Below are 21,411 nucleotides of genomic sequence, written 5' to 3'. Positions count from 1 at the left end.
TATTACCCTTTTCATATTCTGTCATACATTATAGACATTTGCATTATATATTATACATATATTATATATACTATATATTTTGTTTCTTCCCCAAATTACGCAGGACTCTATCTTCCTGAATTCAAAAGTCTACAACCCTGGTTCTGACATATTGGATACTCAAGTATTTGTCAAGCTGGATTGAATCTATAATTATAAAAAATATATATCTCGTGAAGTCTTCAGTTTTTAAAACATTTCATGTGACTTCATTTGATTATTCTAACAATCTTATAGTCATATCCAAGACCTAATCTCATTTTTCATGAAGTACCTTAATTGAAGCTCAGAAGTCAAAGTAATTCAAAATTATTCACTTTTGTATGTCTTAAATACACAAACCTTAAATCCAAACCTATGCTGGTCATTGCTGACAAACCCAGAACTGCATTAACCTGTATCACACACCACACCACACTAGAGCCTTTTTCAGAGAGAACCAGTAGAGGAAGGAGGAAGACGAAAGAAGAGACAATGACAACATCAAGTTTTGGTAATGAGATAAATAGGTAGCCAGTCCCTAAATAAAATTAAATTGCTTTTCACATTTCATTTTTCCTATCTTTATAAAGCTTCAGTTTTATTTTCCTTCCTAATAGTTTCTTTCTGTTGTTTCTTCATTTTTACATAATTAGTTGTATCTTCATCATCAAAATTATACTCAATCTCAAATAAGCCAATCTATGTTTTAAGTTATGTAATTTTGTAAATACAGTTCTTTATTCTGTCTTAATGAATGTATTTAACTATTCATTTGAATTCAGCAGTATTCTCTAAAATGGCTTTTGTTCAATTTTATCTCTCTAAAAATAACCTACTATATAAGTCCACATTCTGCTGATACTCCCACTTAGACTCCTGTGAGGAAAGAACTAGCAGTTTCTCGCTAAAAGTACCTACAATGAGCAATCAATCGACATTAGCTGACATCCAAGATTCTAAGAGCAAAGTTAACTTGCTACCTTTGTCACTCTTGAGTTCATATTTAGAATGTCCAATAAATGTCCTATTTATTTCCAAATCAATGACTTAATTCACTCTACTTCTTTGAATCTGTTTCCTCAGGTAGAAGAAAACTGGTCTAGAGTTTTGGAATTTCTTTAAGATCTAAAGAGTTCCTGGTCTAGAGATTTAAATCCAAGTTTATTTACCCTCTAAAAGTTGATTTCTTTTTTTTAAGATTTTATTTATTTATTTGAGAGAGAGGAGAGAGGAAGAGAGCATAAGCTGGCAGAGGAGCAGTGAGAGAGAGAGAAACAGACTCCCTGCTGAGCAAGGAATCTGATGCAGGGCTCAATTCCAGGACCCTGGGATCATGACCTGAGCTGAAGGCAGATGCTTAACTGACTGAGCCACCCAGGCACCCCTAGAAGTTGATTTCTTAAACTAATGCACATATTTGTATCTTTTCTACCCACTGTACTTGAAGGTAAGAGCCATATATCTTTGTAACCTTATCCCTTTGAACATGGTGGTATATACATACAGGTATGTTTCATTTGCTCACCTGCCTGAAAGTGTTAAATTGTTAACTTTGGCAGAAGACTTCTTGAATTTCCCTATGTGTGATTCAACTACAAATAACTACAATTTTTAAACAAATTCTGAGAATGTAACACTGCAAAATTACAGTTAGAATCCAAGTTAAGTTACTGTAGTCCATGAATGATATTCAGCATAACTAACATCTGCAAAGGAGATGGCAATTAACTGAGACAGAGAGTTTGGCCCCAAACCTTGCTCTTAGCCATATTTTTCATAACCCTTATGGCCAATCCCTGAGTAACGGCAAACCAGACCTCAGAATGACATCCACATCCCTAGATCATAAAGCTAAGGAAGGAAGAGTGAGGGGAGCACTAACAAGGATGTATATTTAACTACTGATTTATCATAACAGAACTTTCTCCAATTAAAGATTTACCAAATTTGTTTTTAGACAAGGTTAAAGTTAACTTTCTATAGAGTAAAATTTGAAGAAATATTTTTGAAAAATATTTGAAGTAAAATTTCAAGAAAAACACAGACGTAAGGTGTAACAGATTCCCAGTCAGCTTGTAATAATAGCATCATCATTTAGCTCAAATTTAAATTTAAAGACTATTATCCCCCTAAGTAGTTTTAGCAGATGCCTGAACCTTGATAAAAATTAATAAACTATGTTGGGAATACACGTATATCTGTAAAATTAAATACAGAAACTAGCTGATAAAAATCATTTAACTGTGCATAGAGCAGTAAAACTAAAAAGGTTTTGGAAAATCTTAACGAAGAGTCACATATAATCATCACATCTGCATGCAGTTAAACATATGGCACTTCAGTTTCAGGAATCCTGAGTGCACCAAAACTTTTACAACTAAATTTGGGTTACTTCGGGTGAGGGAAAGAGATGCGAAAGGGGAGTGGAGCCTTTAAAAACCCCTATTTTGACTAAATCTGCAGCTGTAATTACAGCTGTTCCGAAGCTTTCTTGGAACTGCCTAATTACATTTTTTTTTAAATAATAACAACCAAAAGTAAGTTTAACAAACTGAAGAATGACAGGAGGACTTCATAGTTAAAAGCTATTTTTTATATAAAATTAATTTCTTATTGTTTTGGCTCTGCAACTAATAGATAAAAATTGTTATATAAGTCCAAGAAGCTTTCTCAGTTTCCTTGGGTTTTGGAATTTTTAATTTTTTTAACATTAAAAAGTACATTAGAAAGTATATAGCACTTCTTTCTTTTGGTAATTTTGCAGAAACTCTAATTTTTTTTTTCTCCTTCCCCATGCCACCTATTTTGTGTAACTATGAGACCAGTCTATGACATAAATTGCATACATGTATGATATCAATAAACAACACAGGCCTTTTGCTATCATTCTAACATACTGTACTACCCCCTACTTTTCCACAGGGTATACATTTTAAGAACCCCAGTGGAATGAAATCTCAGATAGCACCAAACTCTATATATACTGTTTTTGTTCCTATACATGCATACCTTTGAAAAAGTTTAATTTATAAGTTAGACACAGTAAGAAACTAGCAACAATCACTAAAAATAAAATAGAATAGTTATACTATAATAAAAATACCAACGTGGTTTCTCTTTCTGAAAATATCTCATCACTCCTCTTCCTATAACGATGTGAGATGATACAATGCCTACATGATGAGATAAAGTGTAGTGAATGACATAGGAATTGTATTGACATAGCGTTAAGCTAGTTACTGACCTTCTGAAATCAGAAGGAGGACCATCAGCTTCTGGACTATGGCTGACTGTGGATAACTCAAACTTGTGAAAAGGAAAACTGTGGATAAGGGGAACTACTGTATTCTCTAATGGTATATTTACTGAAAAGAATTGCATCATGCAGCAACATAAATGAAGTTATATACCTTTTAAGACTTACTTTGTGTTATATTTTAGATATGACAGGCATCTCTGTTAATTTCCTGGAATAATTATTCATCCAAAAAGATAACATTTGAAAATCACAACTCTGATTCCAGTTGAAGATGGTACAAGATCCCAAAATCACCTCCTCCCAGAGACATATTGAATCTATATCTAACCATGAAACAAGTCCCTCTGAAATTAATCCAGAAACCAGCTGAGTAACTACTACACAGAGGACAAATAAAAAACATAAACTGAATGGGTAGGAAAGACTGAAAAACACTCTTTCCTTAACCCCCACTCCCAGCACAGCAACATACAATTGGGAGAGAATTTACAACTACCGACTTCTCCCTGAAGAGTAAAGATTTTCTGGGGTGCCTGCATGGCTCAGCTGGTTGAGCATCCAACTCTTGGTTTTGGCTCAGGTCATGATCTCAGGGTCATGAGATGGAGTCCCACTTGGGGTTCTGTGCTGAGATTCTTTCCCTCTCCCCCCTCCCCTCCCCTGCTGGTATGCCCACTTGTGTATGCTCTCTCTCAAATACATAAAATCTTAAAAAAAAAAAAAAAAAAAGGGAAAGACTAAAGGGTTTCAACACGACATCTAGTGTCACTTTTAAGACTTCCACCAACTCAGGGACAGACCCCCAAAACATCTGGCTCTGGAAGCCAATGGGGCTGTGTCCACAAGACCCAGAAAACCATAGCAAACAAAGAAATAGTTCTTGGTGGGCTCCACAGACTCATTGTGGCTATGCCCCCAAAGCTCAGCACAGAGGCAACAGACAAAAATGCCCACCTACCATTCTTTCCTGAAATATGTCTATTTGAATATCTTAAGAGGTGCAGCCTGAGGGCCAGGTCTCTCATTTAACACACATGTAGGGACAGGTCTTCTCCAGAAACCAGAAAGGTCAGTGAACACCATCTTTGCATTCCCTCTCTGCCCACCTCTCACTCACTGGTATCTTCCTGAAAGTAATTTGTGTACTCATCCAGTGCCTGGCTTTTGCAGCTGCTACCCAAAGGACATATCCCCTTGATAGCCCAACTCTGGTGGCCAGAGCTTGCATTAGCAGACTCAACAGGATTGCAGCAAACAAATAGTTCTATGGTGGCTATCTCCCTCGGGCTCAATGCACAAGGAGCATACAGAAAGACCCATCTCCCAGTCATTCCCAATAAGAGACCAGTTATGTACTTTAAAAGCTGCTGCCAAAACGTGAGGCTTATAATTTAGCATACATGTACAGACAGATGTCAATCTTCCATGAAACCTGAGAAGCCAGCAGACACCATCTCTGCATTCCCAGTAGGTCACTACAAATCTCAAATAGCTTCCTAGAAGAGCTTATGCACACATCTGGTACTATAAATACTATGGCTACCACCCAGGGGATGCACTCTTTGATAGCTTGGTTCTGGCAGCCTGCAGGGATTGCATTCATATGTCCCACAAAACAGTAGCAAACAAAGAAACAGTTCTTAACTGGTTAACTCCCAGGGCTTAGAACAGCGGAGACAAAAACATCCAGATCCCAATCTTTCTCTAAAACACGTCTTCCTGCATACTTTAAAAGCTGCTACCTGAGGGTCTAGCTTTCATTCAGCCTGCATACACATTGATGACTGGTCCTCCACTTGGGGACACAAAGATCTTGGCATACTTTCAGCTACTGAGAGCCATGAAGAAGGCAGTTTGGACAATCACAAAAGGTTTGAGAGACAGCCAAGAGCTAGGGCCAGGCTGAATGATAAGATTCTTCATCTACATGAGACCATTCCATCAAGACCGGGAAATGTGACTGTTTTATCTAATTCACAGAAGCCAACACTGAAAGTTAAGGAAAATGAAGAAACAGAGAAATATGTTACAAACAAATGAACAAGACAAAACTCCTGAAACAGATCTTAATAAAAGGGAAATAAGTGATTTACCTGATCAAGAGTAAAAAATAATGATCATAAAGAATTTCACCAAGATCAAGAGAACAATGCATGAATTAAATGAGAATTTCAAAAAAGAAATTAAAAATACAGGAAAGTACCAAACAAAACAAAGAGCTGAATAATTAAATAAGTGAACTGAAAAATTCAACAGAGGGATTTAACAGCAGATTAGATCAGTGGAAGAAAGAATCTGCAAACTTGAAGACAGGACAGTGGAATTCACCCAGTTAGAGAAGTAATGAGTAAGAAGAATGAAAAAGAGTGAATGTAGCTTCAGAGAATTATGGGACACCATAAAATATACCAATATATGTATTATGTGGTCCCAGAAGGCAAAGAAAGAGAGAAAGGGACTGAAAGCCTATTTGAATAACACCTACCACAGGAAAAGAAACAACCTACAAAATTTCAAACAAGATAAATTTAAACCAAGACTCATTATAATAGTTAAAAGTTAAAGACAAGGACAGAATCTTAAAAGTAGAAAAAGAAAAATTTATTTTACATAATAGGGGATCACCATAAGATAATCAGGAAATTTTTCAGCAAAATCTGAAAAATTTTTGCAGGTGAGAAAGAAGTAGAATGAAAGTCATGAAAGAAAGTACCAGCCCAAAATATTCTCCCCAGCAAAGCTGTCCTTCACAGTTGTAGGAGAGTCTTCCAGGAAAGTAAAAGCTTTAGGAGTTCACTGATATTACACCAGCTTCATAATAAATGTTAAGATGACTTCTTCAAGCTGCAAACTGAAGAATGCTTATTAGTAACGACAAGACAAACTAAAGAAAAAATCTCCCTGGCAAAAGTAAATACATAGTTAAATTCAGATTACTATAATTTGTAATGAAGGTGGGTAAATTACTTGTGAATCTAGTATGAAGGCACAAAGATAAAACTAGTAAAAATAACAATTTGTTATGGAAACATAATTGGATACATAATTTGTTAATGGATACACAAGGCAAAATGATGTAAATAATGACATCGAAAACAAAACGTATGGGGGTAGAGTAGAAATAGAGAGTGTTAGTAGTATGCATTTGACATAAATTGCGACCAACTTAAAATACACTATTACAAATATAAAATCTCTTATATGCCTCATGGTAACCACAAAGTAAAAACTATATCAGATACACAAAAGATTAAGAAAGCTAAGCATAGGGGCGCCTGGGTGGCTCAGTGGGTTAAGCCTTTGCCTTCGGCTCAGGTCATGATCCCAGGGTCCTGGGATCAAGCCCCGCATCAGGCTCTCTACTCAGTGGGGAGCCTGCTTCCTCCTCTCTCTCTGCCTGCCTCTCTGCCTACTTGTGATCTCTCTGTCAAATAAATTAAAAAAAAATCTTAAAAAAAAAAAAAAAGCTAAGCATACTACTATAGAAAATCACCAAATAACAAAAAAGAGATAAAAGAAGGAACAAAGGAATTACAATACAGCCAGAAAACAATTAATAAAATGACAATAATAAATCCATATCTATCAACAATTACTTTAAATGTAAGTGGACTAAGTTCTCTTATATATCTTAAGGGTACGTACAGACTGAAAGTAAAGGAATGGAAAAAGACATTTTAGGCAAATGGAAACCAAAAGGGAACAAGACCAGTTATACTTATATCAGACAAAATAGCTTTCAAAGCAAAAGATCACAAGAAGAGACAAAGAAGGTCATTACATAAGGATAAAGGAGTCAATCCAACAAGTAGTTGTAATATTTTTAAATATTTATCTACCCAACACAGAAGTACCTAAAATTAAAAAGCAAATAATAGTAGATCTGAAGGGAGAAACAGACAGCAACACGATAATTATAGAAACTTCAATACCCCACTTTCAACAATGGATTGTTCATTTAGAAAAAAGATCTAGATCCCAGGGTTCTGGGATCGAGCCCCGCATCAGGCTCTCTGCTCAGCAGGGAGCCTACTTCTGCCTCTCTCTCTGCCTGCCTCTCTGCCTACTTATGATCTCTGTCAAATAAATAAATAAAATCTTAAAAAAAAAAATCAATATGGAAACACTTAACTTAAACTACATATTTGACCATATGGCTTCAAGAGAAATTTACAGAACATTCCACCCAAAAGCAACAAAATACTTAATTACCCATGGAACATTCTCCAGAATACATCATGTTAGGCCACAAAACAAGTCTTAATAAATTTAAGAAAAATGAAATCATATCAAGCATCTTTTCTATAGTATCAAACTAGAAATCAATTATAAGAAACCTGAAAATTTCACAAATATATGAAGATTAAACAACATGCTACTAATGCTAACAAATGGGTCAAAGAAGAAATTTAAAAAATCTATGGGCAAATTAATATGGAAATACACAATATAAAAGTTTAAGGGCTACAGCAAAAGCACTTCTAAGAAGTAAGTTCACAGCAATTACTACCCACATTAAGAAAAAAAGAAAAAGTTCAAATAAACAGCCTAAATTTACTCAAGGAAAAAAAAAATTTGTTTTAAAGAACTAGAAAATAACAAACTAAACCTAAAGTCAGTTTAAAAAAAAGAAAGAAAGAAAGAAAGACCACAGATCAGAGTGGAAATAAATGAAACAGAAATTGAAAAGACAATAGAAAAAATAATGAAACTAAGAACTGGTTTTTTTAAAGATAAAATAGACAACATTTAGCTAGACTAACCAAGAAAAATGTGAAAGAACTTAAATAAAATTATAAATGAATGAGGAGACATTACAAATGGTATCACACATATATAAAGGATCATAAGGGACTATATAATTACATACAACAAATTGGACAACCTAAGAAACGGACAAATTCCTAGAAATATACCAACCTACAAAGACTGAATCATGAAGAAACAGAAAATGAGAACAGACCAATTACTAATAAGACGATTTAATCAGTAATCAAAAACCTTGCTACAAAAAAGTCAGGACCAGATGGCTTCACTGGTAAATTCTACCAAACATTTAAAAAAGAATTATTATCAATCCTTTCCAAACTCTTCCAATAACTTGAAGAGAAGGGAACATTTCCAAATTCACTTTATGAAGTCAGCATTATCCTTATAATCAGAACCAAACAAGGACACTATAAAAAGGAAACCTACCGGGCAATATCCCTGATGAATATGAATGCAAAAATCCTCAACAAAATATTAGTAAACAGAATTCAACAACATATTAAAAGGATCACAGACCATGATCAAGAGGGTTTTATCCTTGGGATGCAAAGATGGTTCAATATAGGCAAATCAGTAAATGTAATACCACACATAAAATGAAGGATAAAAATCATATTGGAGTACACTTGGATGCTCAGTTAAGCATCCAACTCTTGATTTTGGCTCAGGTCATGATCTCAGGGTTGTGAGATCAAGCCCACATCAAGCTCTTCCACTAGGCATGGAGTCTGCTTAAGATTCTCTCTCTTCCTCTGCCCCTCTCCACCCCACACCACCCCCAAAAATCAAATTATCATCTCTAAAGATGAAGAAAACATTTAATGAAATTCAACATTCTTTCATGATTAAGAATTCTCAACAAATACCTCAACATAATAAAGGTCACATATGACAAGCCCACAGCTAACATCATCCTCAACAGTGAAAAGCTGAAAGTTTTCCCTCTAAGATCAGGAACAAGACAAGGATGCTCACTCTCGCCACTTTCATTCCACACAGTACTGGAAATCCTAGCCAGAGACATTAGGCAAGAAAAAGAAATAAGACATCCAAATTGGAAAGGAGTTAGTAAAACTCGCTATTTGCAGATGACATATTATATACAGAAAATACTAAGACTCCACCAAAAAGCTGTTAGAACCAATCAACGAATTCAGCAAAGATGCATGATACAAAATCAATATACAAATATCAGTTATGTTTATATATACTAACAACAAGTTGTTATAAACAAGTTGTGTTTATATATACTAACAACAAACTAGCAGAAAGAATAATTAAGAAAACCCCATTCGCAACTGCATCAAAAAAAAAAATACTTAGGAATAAATTTAGCAAAGGAGGTAAAAGATTTGTGCATGAAAACTATAAGACACTGATGAAAGAAACTGAAGAAGACACAAATAAATGGAAATCACAAATAAATCTGTGCTCACAGATTAGAAGAACATTGTTAAAATGTCCAAACACCCTAAGACAATGTACAAATTCAATGCAATCCCTTTCAAAATTCCAATGGCATTTTCTCAGAACTAAAACCAATAATCCTAAAATTTGTAATCAACCACAAAAGCCCCCAAATAGCCATAGAAATCTTGAGAGAGACCAAAGCTAGAGGCCTCACACTTCCTAATTTCAAAGTACACTACAAAGTTACAGTAAACAACTCTGGCATTAAAACAGATATACAAATCAATGAAACAAAACAGAGAGCTCAGAAATAAACTCATGCATATATGGTTAATTAATAAACTCTCGTATATATGGTCAATTAATATTTGACAAGCCAAGAATATACAATGGGAAAAGGATAGTTCAAGAAACAGTGCTGGGAAAACTGGACAGCCACAATCAAAAGAATAAAACTGGGCCCATATCTTACAACACAGACAAAAATCAACTCAAAATGACCTGAAACGATAAAACTTCTAGAAGATAACATAAGGGGTAAGCTCTTTGACATCAGCCTTCAATTATTTTTTTCAATTTCAAAACACAAAAAGTAAAGGTGATGAAAACACAATAAACAAATGGGACAATATCAAACTAAAAAGTTTCTGGGCAGCAGGGAACAGTAGCAGCTCTTCCTGCCCACTGGCCTGTCACTGTGCTTCAATAATACCTCCATTTTAAAGAAAGAAAGAAAAAAAAAGAAAAAAGCTTCTGTACAGCAAGGGAAATCATCAACAAAATGAAGAGAAAACCTACAGAATGGGACAGAATATTTTCAAACCATATACTTGATAAGGGCTTAATATCCAAAATATACAAAGAACTCACACTATCTGAATAGCAATTAATCAATCGATAAATAAATCTGATTTAAAAACTGACATTTTTCCATAGAAGATCTATAAATGGCTATCAGGTATGTGAAAAGGTGGTTCAGCACTACTAGATATCACCAAATATACAGTTTTGCAAATCAAAATGAGATATAGCCTCACACCTGTTAGAATGGCTATCATAAAAAAAGAAATGTAATTTAACAAGTGTTGGTGAGGGTGTGAACAAAAGGGAACCCTTGTTCACTGCTGGTAGCAATGTAAACTGATGCAGCATACTTTGGAGAACGTATGGAGCTTTCCTCAAGAAATCAAAAACAGAATTACCCAAATGATCTAGACATCCCTCTTCTCAGTATACACCCTAAGGGAATAGAAACAAGATCAGGACACTCCCAGGTTCACTGCAGTATTATTCACAATAGCTGAGATATGGAAACAACCTAAGTATCCATCCACAGATGAATGGATATATTATGTGGGGTGTATATATGTATGTGTATGTATGTGTTTGTGTATGTATATACATACATGTGTATATATGCAATATTATTCAGCCATGAGAAAAAGAAATTCTGCCATTCCAACAATATGAATAAATCTTAAGAGTATTATACTAAGTGAAATAAGCCAGACAGAGAAAATACTGCATGCTATCACTTACACGTAGAATCTACCAAGAAAAAAAAAAAAATTGAACTCATACTAACAGAGGGTAGAAAAGTGTCTGCGAGGGACTGGGTGGTGTGGGAAATAGGGAGAGCTTGGTAAAGTAGTACAGATTTGGGGCACCTGGGTGGCTTAGTCTTTAAGTGTCTGCCTTAGGCTCAGGTCATGATCTCAGGGTCCTGGGACAGAGCCCCATACTGAGCTCCCTGCTTGGCAGGGAGTCTGCTTCTCCCAGTGCCCCTGCTGCTTGTAGTCTCTCTCTGTCTCTCAAATAAATAAATAAAATATTTTTTCTAAAGAACAAATGAAGCTATTTTCTTTAGAAGAAATAAAGGATGAAGACTTCCAGAGTTCCTAAGATTAAAAGATATAAAGACTATAAACGATACTTCTCAGAAAATTAAAGAAAGCTAAGATAGTGACATTTGTATCATATCACCAAATGTTACAAATGGAGGAGAATGAGATGTAAGAAGCACAGTAATATATGAGGTAGAAAAGATTCTCACCAGTGACTTACTATTTAGTTTTAAGTAAATCTTATCTTTAACTTCCTCTATCAAAAAAAAGAAAGCCACATTATGTAAATATTTGTGATATTTTGCAAACAAAAAACATAAATAACTTTTTCATAATTTACAGGAAAGTGCTTAACTATACATGACAATACTAAAATATTGATTATATCTGACACATTTACCTTGAGAGGTTCACAGTAAATCAAATATATTTTTTACAGTTATGGTAAGTACATCCATGTAGAAATAGCAGATATGCCATTCTTCATATATTTTTTTCCCACTCAAGCTATTTTGAAAAGTACAAGGCCTATGGTAAGCTTGATTAGGAAAAAATAATAAATTTGCCTCCTCTTCTATATTCTGAAAAATTAGAACGAAATATCACAATAATCCTAAATATGGTGGCCAAATATTCATACTTTCTGAATGTTTGAATAGGCCAAAGTCTTCCTTGGATGCTAACTAAGGCAACCTTGTATTTAAATTAAAAGCTAAGTAAGCATTACAAAAGGAACACAGGAAGCCACAAAGGGAGAGGCAAACTATCAGATAATAAAAGGATTTATGTATTCAAAGAGGACAAGGATAATTTAATTTCAAAGCACAGATTATATTTACAGAAGAATGGATTCACCTATAGTCAGAAAGTACCTCATAAAGGCAAAGAAATCACCTGAAGCACCAAACTCAGAAATGAACAATGTTAAGTACCAGCTGCCAGAAACCAGTAATGCATTAAATAGATACAAGGGAAGAGATGATCCATTTAGTCACAAGCAGAGCTCTCTGAAAGCACAGGTAGGCTTTGGAAGGTTAGATGCAAATACCAATGTTCACAAACCCAGCTATCAAAAATAACTTCATCTGACTTCTACTAGAATCATCACAGAAAGATAAGGTAAAATAAAAAGAAAAAAATCAATTGCAATTTAAGTTTAAGCTGTGTCATCATCTAAAATAGCTGCTGCAAAACCCTACTTGAATCTCCCTTCCAGCCATTTGTCTACTTTGAAGCGAAGCTTTTTGTTATCATACATTACCATTTCCTCTACTGCAGAGCATCTACATAGTATAATCCAAAACACAATACAAAGAAGGCTGGAAGCAAAGACTAAGGGAACTTTCTAGTTCTACAAAATACTTAATTCCTTGTTCTTTATAGTTTCATAAAGATATTACCTCTGAGATCAAGAGCTAGAAAGGGTCTAAAATCATGACCAAGATAAAGGGCCCTTATACTAGTCGTGGGGGTGCAGGAAGAAAAGACTGGAAGAGCCAATGATAGAAAAACCTACTGTGCAGACACTAAAAGCCTGAGAACTTTGCATTGATCCTCTCAGGTCTATGACCCCCACAGCTGCTTCTCCTCAAACTTCTTGAAAAAATCTGCCCAACAGCTACTAATCTACAAGATCAATTCTCTGAGAGTCATCCTTGACCAACTATTCCCCCAAACTAACTGAACTATGTCTAACCCCTCCTGCTAATAACCTATAAATTCTGCCATCCTTCCTCAAATTAGAACTCTCCTTCAGAACATCTTCTAATATAATCTTACGCTCACAGTGCTCTGATTAATTTTCTTTCAAAGTATGAGAAGTTCTAGGAGGTCAACACAGTAGGAATTCGCTTCAGTTTTTATTTTCTTGATGGGTTTCAAGGTAACTGTGGGCCCTACTTCTGTGTTTATATATAATCACCAGGGAAACAGGCAACAGAAAAGTAATGCTTCTATTGGTCATTTAAAAAATAATAAAGGGGTGCCTGGGTGGCTCAGTGGGTTAAAGCCTCTGCCTTCAGCTCAGGTCCTGATCCCAGGGTCCTGGGATCGAACCCCGCATCGGGCTCTCTGCTCATCAGGGAGCCTGCTTCCTCCTCTCTCTCTCTCTGCCTGCCTCTCTGCCTACTTGTGATCTCTGTCTGTCAAATAAATAAATAAAATCTTAAAAAAAAAAAAAAGAATTTAAAAAATAATAAAGACAAAGACAAACCATTAAGCACCTAACTATACTGCTATGCACTTTTATGTAACTGATTCTATTTAATCTTCATTACAACCCTTGGGATAAATACTGTTATGTTCATTCTACAGATGAGAAATTAGAAACTTAGTTTAAGAAACTTACTGAGTTAGCAAGTGGAAAATACAGGATTTAAACCCAATTATCCCAGGGCAATCCTTTCCACTTCACCAAAGCCACCAGCTACATTGCCTTAACTCCAATTATTGTCTATAAGAAACAACTGCATACTTTCTGAGCCCCTTGTGTTCTGTTAGGTCTACTTATTTGCTTTTCTCAATCTTTAAGCAAGCCTCTATGCTTTAAATTTTTCTTCATGTAATTCATCTATTGTTTTCACTTCTTCTTAAACACTTACCTCCTTACCCTTAAGTATCTGTATCCTATAGCTGTCTCCCTTCAATAATGTTAAATATAAATTTAGAGTTAAAACTATTGTATTCAATCAAAATTTCTTTAGTAGGTATGGGTTTTATGGCTACTTCTCAGACTTTTCTGTTTTTTTTTTTCACATCACAGCTCAATAATTAGACTCCATCAGCATTATTGTAATTTATATTTTAACCAATTAAAGATGATATTGCACATAAAATATTTTTAAAACCCAGGTATTATACATGCAGATTAATTGACTTTTTTTAGGGAAGGAGGTCATTTTGGGGGGGGGGGAAGTACTAACAAAACCGTACATAACAATAAATGTTTGCATTACCTAGAGCTAAAACATAAATAGTAACTCTCATCTCAACAGACACACACAAAAAAGCATTTGACAAAATCGAATATCCATTCCTGATTTGAAAAGTCTCTGCAAACTAGGAATAGAAATGAATTTAATCAACTAATAATAATGGGTATCTATGAAAAATCAACAATTAACATCATACTTAATTATGAAAGAATGGATATTCTCCTGCTAAGATTAGAAGCAAGACTAGAATGTCCTGTCACCATTTCTCTTCAACATTATACCAGAGTTTAACCAATGAGGTCAAGCAAGGAAAAGAAATAAGAGGAACACAAATTGGAACGAAAGGAGTAAAACTCTCTTTATTCACAGAAGACATGACTGTGTAGAAAATCCGGTGGAATCTACCAAACAAACAAAAAACTACTAGAACTAAAAAATAAATTTAGCAAGGTTAAAGGCATAAAAATCAACTGCATTTTTATATATTAGCAATGAAAAACTGGAAAGTGGAATTTAAAAAGAATAATGCTATTTATAAGAGCATAAAAAATATAACACACTTAGGGATAATCTGGAAAAGAGCTGTATTAAAAAAAAAAAAAACCATGAAACACTGCTAAAAGAGACTGAAATTTTAGAGGCAACTGGGTAGCTCAGTTGGTTGAATGTCCCAACTGTTGGTTTCAGCTCAGGTCATGATCTCATGGTCACAAGATCAAGCTCACAACAGGATCCAAGATTAGCGTGGAGTCTGCTTAAGATTCTTTCCCTCAAGACACCTGGGTGGCTCAGTCAGTTAAGCATTTGCCTTCAGCTTGGGTCATGATCCCAGGGTCCTGGGATAGAGTCCCCCACTGGGCTCCTTGCAGGGCAGGGAGCCTGCTTCTCCTTCTGCCTGCTACTCCCTATGCTTGTGCACACACACTCTCTCAGACAAATAAATAAAATCTTTAACAACAACAACAAAAAAGATTCTTTCCCTCTTGGTCCCCCTCTGCCTGTCCCCCCATGCATGTACTCTCTCTCTAATAAATCAACAAATAAATGAAATCTTAAAAACAAACCTGAAAATCTAAATAAAAGGTGATACTTTATTCCTGAATCAAAAAACCCAATATTATTGAGGCCAATTCTCCCCAAATTTATCTATAGATCCCAGTGTAATTCCCCCAGATTTATGAATAAATTCAGTGAAAATCTCAGTAGGCTTTTTTTTTTTAGACATTTAGAAACTGCTTCTAAAATTCACATAGAAATATAAAAAACCTAGAAGGGGTTGCATCATTCTAGATACAATCAGGCAAGAGAAGCCACACAGAAATTTGAAAAGGAAAAGTTAAGTATAAAGAATCATTAACTATAACAGGGGCTGGTATAACAAAAATTAACTAGTGAGAAGCGCAGAAAATACTAAAGAATATAAGAGCAGCTAATACCTCCTAGGGCTGAGACAGGCATGCCTAAGCAAGAGCTTCCTCCAACTCCCTAGACGTTCCAGGCCTGAGGTCAGACGTTGTTGGAGAAGGCACAGTCCTAGATCACTGAATGACAGATAAATTGTCCTGGTGCCATGCCAACAGAATTTGCTGGAAATCTGCCTTGTGCAACTTGCCAGAAATCCGTTCATAGGGGTCTAGGAAAAGCTGTTCATCTGGAAGTATCCTATGAAGGCATTCTGCTACAAACCCACATGAGAGGTACAAAGAGAAGCTAGCCTTGGGTCTCTGGCTGCTAGGTTACTGCTATCCTCTGAGCTCCGTAGAAGCTTAGGGCTGGTGAAGTCACACATGTGTCAAGAACCATACGCTAAGGAAGCCATGTGGGTTGATTCTAGAGAAACTGAGTGTGATACTGGAGCCTATCAAGCAAGCACACAAAAAGCAAGAAGCAAAACTCTTTCCTCTTAGAATGTGTCTGTAGCACTCTATATTGACAAAGCTTAACACTGTGAAAGCTGGCAAAAGAGAAATAGTAAAAGGGCCAGATCCATTTTCACTGAACAAGCATAAAGGGTGAATCTGGAACTGAGAGGCAATAAATGAATAACCAGCACAACAGCCAAAATAACACTGAAAAAGAACAAACTTAGATGAGCAACACAACTTGGTTTCATGACTTCTTAATAATACCACAGTAATCCAACCAGTAGCATTGAAACAGACCAATCAGTGGACCAAATTAGGGAATAAGAAATAAACTCATACATATATGATCAACTGATTTTTGACAAAAAGTGTAGAGACAACAAATCACTATGCAAAAAAATAAACCCTTTTCCAATTTTCACTTCACGTAAAAAACATTAATTCAAAATGCAGCACAGTACTAATCATAAAACCTAAGACCATGGGGCACCTGGGTGGCTCAGTGGGTTGAGCATCCAACTCTTGATTTTGGCTTTGGTCATGATCTCAGGGTCCAGGGGATTGAGCCCCTTGTCAGGCTCCCTGCTCAGCAGGGAGTCTGCTTGTCTCCCTCTGCCCCTCCCCCTGCTTGTGCGTGCTCTCTCTCTCTCTCTCAAATAAATAAATAAATCTTAAAAAAAAAAAAAACTATTTCCAAAACAAAAAACCTAAAACCATAAAACTTCCAGAAACTATCCTAGGAGAAAGCCTTTATAACCCTGCATTAGGTAAAAATATCTTAGATACAAAAACATAATGGATATAAGAATTAATTGATAGCCTGAGCTTTCATCAAAATTAAAAATTATTATTCCTCAAAAGATATTGTTAAAAGTATGAAAAGACAAGCCACAATCCAGGAAAAAACCTCTGCAAAGTACAGAATCAAACATATAGAAGGAGCATTCAAAACTCAAAAAAAAAAAAAAAAGAAAGAAAGAAAAAAGCATCCAAAACTCGATAATGAGAAAACAACCCAATTTTTTTTAAAAAAGTAAGATTTGAGCATTTTACAAAAAAAAAATGGTAAATAAACACAAGAAATGATACTCGATATCATTAGTCATTAGAGAAGTGGAAATTAAAACACAAGGAGATAGTACTATACACCTAACAGAATGACTAAAGTTAAAAGGAATAACCCATACCAAATATTGATAAGATATAGAGAAACTGCCAGCAAGAACAAAAAAATCATATAGCCACACTGGAAAACAAATTGGCAATTTCCTAAAAATTTATAGATACCTACTATACAATCCAGTCATTCCACACTTATGTATTTACCTAAGAGTAATGAAAATATATGTCCATATAAAAACTTGTATATTAATGTTCATGGCAGCTTTACTTACAGAAACTAATAACGAGGAAGAACAAAAATTGTCCATCAACAGGTAACTGGATAAACAAACTAAGGTATTATCCGTATGTGTCAGTTATGGATACATACATAGATACCCCAGCTGTGAAGGAATCTTTCAATATATGTTTTGTGGTAACAAAATTCCTTTAACTATTCCTTTAACATGAGCACTATGCTAAGCTTTTTCAGTAGAGGGCACTCAAGGGACACTGAAGTAGAAAGAGGCTCTCCACCAGTTTACAATAGGTACTTGGTGAGTAGTGTTGGACAAGTGGGTGAGGACTTCTAGTGGAGTGCTGTCCCAGTCACTTAGTCACAATCCTCCTGCAACCCTGAAACCTCAGTCTGATAAGCTGTCAAATCCCTCTGAACATGGAAACTAGAGCCCCTGGGTACTCTGAAGGACTCTTGCCAGTGCCAGCACCTCCACTCCCTCTGTAAGACCCCATTCAGACTGAACGCAGTTGTCTGTGGCCAGTTGAACATACACCCCTTACACAGAGTTCCTAAATCCTTTAGAACTTCTTAATGGGAACATCTTTCATTCTAATGAGGCTACTCTTGGTAGGTTCCCGGATAGCTTCAATATTTGAATATTTGAATATTCAATATTCAATCTTTTCACCAGAAAGACCAAACACAGATCGTAAGCTTAGAACTTCCAGCTCCATGCCCTATCCTCCAGGGACAAGACAGAGGCTAGACATTGACTTAATAACAAATCATGTCTATGTGATAAAGCCTCCACTAAAAATCCCTAAACTATGGGGCCTACAGATTGTCCAAGTTGGTAAACACATCCCTGTGCCAGGAGCATGGCACACTCTACTCTGTATGCTTAGGATCCTTCTGGACCTCATCCTATGTATCTCTTCATCTTGTTGTTCATCATTATCTTTAATTATATCCTTTGTAATAAGATGATAAATGTAAGTGTTTCTGAGTTCTGTGAGCCATAATAGCCAATTATCAAATCTGAGGAGGAAGTCATGGGATCCTGCCAATTTGTAGCCAAGTCAGACAGAAGTGTGGGTAACCTGGGCACTCACTACACCCAATTGACATCTGACATTAAGGGCAGTCTTGTGGAACTGGGTCCTTAACCTCTGGAGTCTATGCTCTATGCTAATTATTTGGTTGGTATTCCCCGAAAATTAAAGAATTGCTTGGTGTAGGAAACCCACAAATCTGGTTTCACAAATCTGGTTGTGAGTACCGGAAATGAGTTTTCTTTTACAGGGCCAGATACTAAGAGGCACAAGCAACACAAAGATAAAAGGTCTCTATAATTAAGGGATTTCTGTTCTATCATGTTTATACATAGGCAAGAAATCAAAATAAATAGTTGTGTTAGATGGCGTTATTAATGGCATTATTTCAAACTGATTCCAGTAACAACCAGAACCAAACATCATGATTGGTTTTCCGAATGATAGTAGCAAAATACTTCCTTTGTTCATAAGAAAATTTTAATCCAATTCCTCCACTGTCAAACTGAAAAGGACCATTCCTAAAAGATATAATTTATGAGAGAACAGATGGAAATATGTACAAAGAATACTGCAGATCTGTGATAGATTTAACATTTTAACCAAATGTGTACCAGGCTCAATAACCAAAATCATACCGCCCTTCTGAACACCAATCTTGTTTTTAGTCATTGCCTTCTAGCCCTATCATTCAACTTACAGATGATCAAAATGAAGAACCCTTAGGTATGCAAAACAACAGATATCAAAAACAGGCAATCTGAAAGAAAGGAAAGGAGAGGAGAGTAGAAGAGAGGAGAGGGGAGGGGAGGGAAGGAGAGAGGCGGGGAGGGGCTGGAGCGCAGGGGCGGGGAGACCAGACAGAGGGAGAGGGAGAAGGGAGAAGAGGGAAAAAGGAAGGGAAAAGGGTAAGGAAAAGGAGAGGGAAGAGAAAGGGAAGGGAGGGAAAGGAAAGAAAAGAAAGAGGGAGGAAGGAAGGAAGAAGAGGGGGAGGGAGGGATAGAGGGAAAAGAGAGAGAGAGGGAGGGAGGGAGAGAGGGACAGAGAGACAGAGGAAAAGGGAAGAAAAAACACCTATCGAAAATTTTTGAAAAATGCTGACTCTCACTCATAAGTAAAGAAATACAAAGCTAAAATAAGAGACTTTTTAATCAACTGAGAAATATTAAAAATTCAATAATACCCAGTGTAGAGAAAATGTGAGGAAAAGTTTATAAATTGGTACAAACTTTCTGAAGGAAATTTTTCCTTTGAATCAAAAATCTAAAAAATAATTCAATCTTTTGAGCCAACAATTCTATCTCAAGGAGTTAAAACTAAGGAATGTATACAAAGGATTTTATTAATACACATGGTTTATAATATATATGCCTTGGATATCTGTATCCTTAAAAAGCTCCTCAAAAAATAAATAAATAAAAACTCCTCAGAGAATTCTTTTTTTTTTTTTTAAAAGATTTTATTTATTTATTTGACAGAGAGAGAGAAAGCACAAGCAGGGGGACCAGGCAGAGGGAGAGGGAGAAGCAGGGAGATCAGGCTCCCTGCTCTGACATGGGGCTCAATCCCAGAACACTGGGATCATGATCTGAGCCAAAGGCAGAGGGCAGATGCTTAACTGAGTGAGCCACCCAGGTGTCCCTCCTCAGGGAATTCTTATGATCATCTAATTTGGGGAAACATGCACTAGAAAATGAAATCTATGTATTAAAAGAACTAACATCTAATCAGCAACTTCTGTAAGCCCAGCATTATAGTGACAAAATCATTATCATGTTTAACCAAAACACATTAGGAGCTAAAGGCCTGTTTTGAAAGCTCCACGTTCCTAAAATACTGATCATAAAAGCCTTAAGAGGAATTTTCATTACTTCACTTAACAAGATTAATGTTCTGTGTTACCTGTAAGGGCAATTTCTAGTTACTATATCAAAATTTCCCATTAAACTATATTACAAAATGCAAGCTAGTCTCAAAATTAGATAAAAATGACATTTTAGGGGCACCTGGGTGGCTCAGTTGGTTAAGCAAATGCCTTCTGCTCAGGTTATGATCCTGGAGTCCCTGGATCAAGTCCCACATGGGGTTCCCTGCTCGGCTGGGAGTCTGTTTCTTCCTCTGACCTCTCCCCTCTCACGGTCTCTCTCTCTCTCATTCTCTCTCTCTCTCTCTCAAATAAATAAAATCTTTTTAAAAATGGCATTTTAAAACAGAATAACAAAAATTATTGGAATGTCCATGATATAACAGAATAATCAAAATAAATTTCGTAATACAAATGTCTTACCAAAAAATATTAAGAATCTTACCTTAAAAATTATAATTACCTAGATCATTAAAATCTATAAGAGAAAATGTCTATATCAGGTATAGCTGTGAGAAGGAAATGTTCTATACCTAAACTGCCCAATAAAATAACCACTAGCCATATGCGGCTACAGAGCACTTAAAATATGGCTACTGAGACCGAAAGGGAGGCACACTAACATATTTAAGCTTACTCATACAATTTTAACATGTATTAAAATGAGAGAAGTGTACCTTTGGGGTTAAAAAAAAAAAAAGGTCTAAGTGAAATAAAAGCCTAGTAAGAAAATCTAGACTAAATTATTTTCATATTTATATTAGTAAAAGGCAAATTAATCCACCTCTTTCATTCCATGAAGATACAAGCAAAGGCAATTGAATATCTTCATGTCAGCAAGAATAAGTAATTTTTCTTTTTTTTTTTTTTAGAATTTTATTTATTTATTTGACAGACAGAGATCACAAGTAGGCAGAGAGGCAGACAGAGGGTGGGGGGGGCAGGCTCCCTGCTGAGCGAGAGCGGGATGTGGGGCTCGATCCCGAGATCCCGAGATCCTGGGATCATGACCTGAGCCGAAGGCAGAGGCTTTAACCCACTGAGCCACCCA

The 21,411-nt window shown here is 35.9% G+C and overlaps 1 protein-coding gene across 2 annotated transcripts in view; it reads right to left on the bottom strand.

Annotated features, from left to right (window-relative positions):
* Positions 1 to 21,411, bottom strand: part of FUT8 (fucosyltransferase 8) — a 304,241-nt gene that overhangs the window by 212,415 nt on the left and 70,415 nt on the right. The window lies entirely within an intron of this gene.

The sequence above is a fragment of the Martes martes genome (genome assembly GCF_963455335.1).
Source record: "Martes martes genome assembly, chromosome: 7".
Taxonomy (NCBI): domain Eukaryota; kingdom Metazoa; phylum Chordata; class Mammalia; order Carnivora; family Mustelidae; genus Martes; species Martes martes.
The sequence above is the reverse complement of the archived record's forward strand: the minus strand, read 5'-3'. Positions and strand labels throughout refer to the sequence as shown.